The sequence below is a fragment of the Pelobates fuscus genome, chromosome 11 (assembly GCF_036172605.1).
Source record: "Pelobates fuscus isolate aPelFus1 chromosome 11, aPelFus1.pri, whole genome shotgun sequence".
Taxonomy (NCBI): Eukaryota; Metazoa; Chordata; class Amphibia; order Anura; family Pelobatidae; genus Pelobates; species Pelobates fuscus.
In genome coordinates, this window is record NC_086327.1 from 131,514,694 (window position 1) to 131,521,721 (window position 7,028).

The following is a 7,028-nucleotide window of genomic DNA, read 5'->3' on the forward strand; positions in this document are numbered from 1 at the left end:
CTGTGTGTGGAGAGAGGCAGGGATAGGAAGTTACACAGCATACCCCTGCCTCTCTCTACTACTCACTGATCCGTGGGGGAGCAGCAACACAGCACAGAGTCCAGACAGCAGCTCTACAGCTCAGGTAAGTGAGGGATGTGGGGAAAGGCAGCAGGGACACTGAGACTCTAGGGGACATATGGGAACACTGAGACACTAGGGGACACAGACACTAGGGGACACATGGGGACAAAGACACTAGGGCACACTGAGACACTGGGACACATGGGGACACAGACACTGGGAGACCTGGGAACACAGACACATGGGGACATAGGGACATTGGGAGACACTGAGACATTGAGACACGGAGAAACTATGTCCCCATGTCTCCCAGTGTCCCCATGTCCCCCAGCCAGTGTCCCCAGTGTCTGTGTCCCATGTCTCTCAGTGTGCCTAGTGTCCCCATATGTCCCAGTGTCCCCATGTCTATGTCCCCTAGTCTCCCAGTGTCCCCTAGTCTCCCAGTGTCTGTGTTCCCATGTCTGTGTCCCTAGTGTCTTAGTGTTCCTAAATGTTTCAGTGTCCCCATGTCTCCCAGTGTCTGTGTCTGTTGTGTCTCAGTGTCCCCATTTCGCCCAGTTTCCCCAAATGTCTCCCAGTGTCCCCATGTCTCTGTGTCCTCATGTCTCTGTGTCCCCATGTCTCTGTGTCCCCATGTCTCTCAGTGTCCCCGGGTCTCTCAATGTCCCCATGTCTTTCAGTGTCCCCATTTCTCTCAGTGTCACCATGTCTCTCAGTGTCCCCATGTCTCTCTGTGTCCCAAGCTCTCTCAGTGTCCCCTTTTCTCACTGTGTCCCCAGTATCCTAGTGACATGGGGACACACTGAGAGATTGGGACACTGGGAGAAATGGGGACACTGAGACACTGGGAGACTAGGGACTGGGCGACATGGGGACACTGACACTGAGACACTGGGTGACTTGCAAGACTGAGACACTGGGAGACAGGGAGACACTGGGAGCAATCCATCTATACAGCAGAATCAAACTGTGAGTAGTTTGTTGGTGATTTTACAGAATTTTCTCTGATATAACTCCTTGTGATTTACATCATGTGATGTCACGCATAACTAATTAATTATAAAAATGATAAAGACTGGTATTTTTTTCCAAGAAAGGTGGCAACCCTAACTACTCTTCACATACTCTTGCTTAAAGGAGCACTATAGGTTCAGGACCTCAATCATGTATTTCGGACCCTATTATGTTAAAACCACCACCCTGTCCCCTTCTTGCCTCCCTAAATATAGTAAAATATTACTTTTATTCAAGTCTGCAGCTGCTGGCTCTACCTCTGAACTGACTGTCTGTTGACATCATCAGAAGTGGTGGTCTGAGCAAATTAAAATACTTCCCCATAGGATTGGCTGAGACTGTCAACTAGGCAGATCAGGGGCAGAGCCAGCACAAGTCCAATATAGCCCTGGCCAATCAGCATCTCCTCATAAAGATAAATTGAATCAACGCATCTCTATGAGGAAAGTTCAGTGTCTGCATGCAGAGGGCGGAAACACAGAATGGCAGTGCTGCACATTAGGCAGTACTGCCCCAGGAAGCACCTCTAGCAGCCATCTAAGGAGTGGCCAGTGGAGTTATTTTCTCTGAAAAGACAGTGTTTACTGCAAAAAGCCTGAATGGAATGATTCTACTTACCAGAACAAAAACAATAATCTGCAGTTGTTCTGGTGACGAGGCATGTATGGGAACAAAACTTGTGTGGACTGGCTGACAATAAAATTAGTTTAGGTAATGCAGACGTTGGTCTCTGACACTGTGGCATGTCCCTTTTCTTCTACACTCACTACATACACCTTTTCTCTGTCTCAGACTATATACCAGGAACGTCTGCCTGCTAGTAAGAAGGTGAGGAGACAAGTGGACCAGCGAGTGCTAGGGGACAGTCCTCAGAAAGCATGGAGTGAGCGCATCATTAGACGCATTTATGTCAAGCTCAGGGTGCTGCTTGCATAGTATGCCCTTAGTTGGACAGCCTGCATGATTGGCGGGCAGCCTGACATGCATTCATGCCAGGCTGGCCTTCCAATTCTTTGGACAGACATGCCCCCTTTTTGGGCATGTTCTCCCCTTTTGGCAGGTTACGTGATTCGCACCAGTGGCCCACCCTTTTACCCCACCCATTGACTTCCTGCTTCACTGGACACTGCTGTTAGGGGTTATGGATTTACTTGACAGATGAAAACATAAATTAGAGAGAGATTAGCATAGAGTATGTGTTTTCTTATAGCTGCATACTATGAGTTTCCCTCCAGCACCATCTCCATCAGATACATGACGCTTGGGAGGTATGACTGTTTTGGTGTTTTTGTTCGATAAGATTCCGTAGTTAGGCCCATCATAATTGTCAGCACCAGGCCCACTGTGCTCTTAATCCGGCCCTGCCTCTGCGAGGAAAAGTTGGTAAAATACCTCGGAATAATAAAACAGAAAAAAATAATAGTGCAATACAGTATATAACAGTGCAAATATTTGTGCTAGGTAACTGTAGGAAAAACACTCACATACGGTAGAGCTATATAAGAGCTCTACTTTTTTCAGCGTGGACGGTATAATCCCCGTCTAAGGATGTAAGATGGTAAAGATGGTACTGGTCCTCCAAATGCACAATGGAGATAAAAGAGAAAGAGACGCTCTGATAGTGTAGTAAGTACTATAAAATAAGGGTAGTAAGATAAAGTAATGTACTTACAATTTGTAGAGCAAGACCTGCTCTAGTTATCACAGCATGGGTGGTACTATCCCCACCTAAGGATATGATGGCACCAGGTAGTTAACAGGACATAAAGGAATAATAAATATAAAATAATAAAAAATAGATGTCTAAATGTATAAAATAGACTATTTATTATAAAATATAACATATAAAAGTATAGGTACAAATGTCCAAAAATAAGGGGGTCCCACTTGACGCGTTTCGCCTCTCCAGAGGCTTTATCAAAAGTGTGGGGTGGTTCCTCAATGTCCTGTATAAGTATGGGCGAGTTGATTGCAGAACGCTACCTGGTGAGTCTTTCTTCCGGTCTCGTGGTAGCCACAGAGACTGCGCACTGCGGTGACAATTGTGACAAATACGACGTCACCGACAGAAGTATGAGCTCTGAACTGTCCAAAGTGTCACGGTCGGACGAGCGTGCCTTGCTAGAGATGAGTAATTGACCTAACCTACCCTTCGTTAGAATCTTCCACTTACCTGCTGGACATGAAATTTACACAATATTTGTTTAAAACTTGCTTCCACAATAATGTGTCAGTAGCGTGGTTTGTACCATAGTGCCAGTAACAAGTGATTCCTGACAAAACGGTTCATAGGGATCGAGACTGTCTGACACCAAACCTCACATGAAAGATTGAATTTATTGATCGAAAATTATAAACATTTTGTGCGTTACTGCTTTAGAGATAGTCCACAAACATGATAAATTCCAGGAAACTAAATTGAAGTTGTTAAATATGCTAAAGGATTTATTTGCTAAACTGTGAGTTTGGAAGAATTTTCATTGGAACAGAACATTCTAGACAAGTTAAAATAGTTCTCAAACTTAGCTGGTTTTCCAGATCTATTATATTGTCCTAAAATAAGCATTTTCACATAATTTCTCCTCATGTCCTGGTTTAGTGAATAATTAAAGAAACGTCCTAATTTGTTGAATAAACTGGTAATTTTATCACTGGCAATCTCTGTACATCCTACAATAAGAATAAACATTGCTGAATTCATGGAGTCTAAACATTCTATGGGGGTAAATACAATTTTTGGGTAATAAAAAGACTAGCATTGAACTAAAATGCAAAAATAGTTGCACTATGACTGAGGCCAAGTTGCAGAATTTTTTCCTTTTGTTTCTTTTTATTAGTGTAAGCCTAAGTGTAGTGTAGTGTAGGCTAAGTCTTCAAATCCCGACCACTGGCTAATTCTACCAATCCCGACCACTGGCTGTATCTATCGACCCCCACCAATGGTTATGTCTACTGATCCCGACCACTGGCTACCTCTACCGATCCCAACCACTGGCTAATTTTACTGTTTCCGACCACTGGCTATGTCTGCTGACCCCGACAAATGGTTACGTCTACTGAACCCGACCACTGGCTACGTTTACCGATCTCAACCACTGGTTTCCATCTACTGATCCCGACCACAGGCTACATCTACTGATCCCAACCACTGGATATGTCTACTTGACCACTGGCTATGCCTACTGACCCTGACAAATGGTTATGTCTACTGAACCCGACCACTGGCTATGTTTACCGATCTCAACCACTGGTTTCCAACTACTGATCCCGACCACTGGCTATGTCTACTGATCCCGACCACTGGTTTCCAACTACTGATCCCGACCACTGGCTATGTCTACTGATCCCGACCACAGGCTTCCAACTACTGATCCCGACCACTGGCTATGTCTACTGATCCCGACCACAGGCTATGTCTACCAGACCACTGGTTATGTCTACAGATCCTGCCCACTAGCTACATCTACCAATCCGAAAAACAGTGTTAGTGATAGGAAGCAGTATGAGGTAGGTGTAAGTGGAGCAATGTGAGTGTGAGTAAATGGGAGCAGTGTTACTGGAACAGTTTTGGTTGATATGCAGTGTTAACGTACCGTCACATATACTGGCTTATTCACTTAAGTGAGAAGTAAAGGAATTCAAAGTAGTAAAGCCAAAAAAGGCGAACTGGAAAAAATCACATTGACTTCCCTACAATTCTCACTTTAGTGAATAATACTGATAGAGTGTGAATCTAACGAGTGACGGTATCCTGGGAGTGAGTATAACAGTGAGTGATGGTATAGTAGGAGTGAGTATACCAGTGAGTGATGGTATAGTAGGAGTGAATATAACAGTGAGTGATGGTATAGTAGGAGTGAGTATAACAGTGAGTGACGGTATAGTAGGAGTGAGTATAACAGTGAGTGACGGTATAGTAGGAGTGAATATAACAGTGAGTGACGGTATAGTAGGAGTGAGTATAACAGTGAGTGACGGTATAGTAGGAGTGAGTATAACAGTGAGTGATGGTATAGTAGGAGTGAGTATAACAGTCAGTGAGTGACGGTATAGTAGGAGTGAGTATAACAGTGAGTGAAGGTATAGTAGGAGTGAGTATAACAGTGAGTGTCGGTATAGTTGGAGTGAGTATAACAGTGAGTGATGGTATAGTGGGAGTGAATATAACAGTGAGTGAAGGTATAGTAGGAGTGATTCTAACAGTGAGTGAAGGTATAGTAGGAGTGAGTATAACAGTGAGTGAAGGTATAGTAGGAGTGAGTATAACAGTGAGTGACGGTATAGTAGGAGTGAGTATAACAGTGAGTGACGGTATAGTAGGAGTGAGTATAACAGTGAGCGTCGGTATAGTAGGAGTGAGTATAACAGTGAGTGATGGTATAGTAGGAGTGAGTATAACAGTGAGTGACGGTATAGTAGGAGTGAGTATAACAGTGAGTGATGGTATAGTAGGAGTGAGTATAAGTTATACTCACTCCTACTATACCATCACTCACTGTTATACTCACTCCTACTATACCGTCACTCACTGTTATACTGTATAACAGTGAGTGATGGTATAGTAGGAGTGATTCTAACAGTGAGTGATGGTATAGTAGGAGTGAGTATAACAGTGAGTGATGGTATAGTAGGAGTGCGTATAACAGTGAGTGACGGTATAGTAGGAGTGAGTATAACAGTGAGTGATGGTATAGTAGGAGTGCGTATAACATCGAGTGACGGTATAGTAGGAGTGATTCTAACAGTGAGTGACGGTATAGTAGGAGTGAGTATAACAGTGAGTGACGGTATAGTAGGAGTGATTCTAACAGTGAGTGACGGTATAGTAGGAGTGATTCTAACAGTGAGTGACGGTATAGTAGGAGTCAGTATAACAGTGAGTGACGGTATAGTAGGAGTGAGTATAACAGTGAGTGACGGTATAGTAGGAGTGCGTATAACAGTGAGTGATGGTATAGTAGGAGTGATTATAACAGTGAGTGACGGTATAGTAGGAGTGATTCTAACAGTGAGTGACGGTATAGTAGGAGTGAGTATAACAGTGAGTGACGGTATAGTAGGAGTGAGTATAACAGTGAGTGATGGTATAGTAGGAGTGAGTATAACAGTGAGTGACGGTATAGTAGGAGTGAGTATAACAGTGAGTGACGGTATAGTAGGAGTGATTCTAACAGTGAGTGACGGTATAGTAGGAGTGATTCTAACAGTGAGTGACGGTATAGTAGGAGTCAGTATAACAGTGAGTGACGGTATAGTAGGAGTGAGTATAACAGTGAGTGACGGTATAGTAGGAGTGCGTATAACAGTGAGTGATGGTATAGTAGGAGTGATTATAACAGTGAGTGACGGTATAGTAGGAGTGATTCTAACAGTGAGTGACGGTATAGTAGGAGTGAGTATAACAGTGAGTGACGGTATAGTAGGAGTGAGTATAACAGTGAGTGATGGTATAGTAGGAGTGAGTATAACAGTGAGTGACGGTATAGTAGGAGTGAGTATAACAGTGAGTGACGGTATAGTAGGAGTGATTCTAACAGTGAGTGACGGTATAGTAGGAGTGAGTATAACAGTGAGTGACGGTATAGTAGGAGTGAGTATAACAGTGAGTGACGGTATAGTAGGAGTGATTCTAACAGTGAGTGATGGTATAGTAGGAGTGAGTATAACAGTGAGTGACGGTATAGTAGGAGTGAGTATAACAGTAAGTGACGGTATAGTAGGAGTGAGTAAAACAGTGAGTGACAGTATAGTAGGAGTGAGTAAAACAGTGAGTGACAGTATAGTAGGAGTGAGTAAAACAGTGAGTGACGGTATAGTAGGAGTGATTCTAACAGTGAGTGACGGTATAGTAGGAGTGAGTATAACAGTGAGTGACGGTATAGTAGGAGTGAGTATAACAGTGAGTGACGGTATAGTAGGAGTGAGTATAACAGTGAGTGACAGTATAGTAG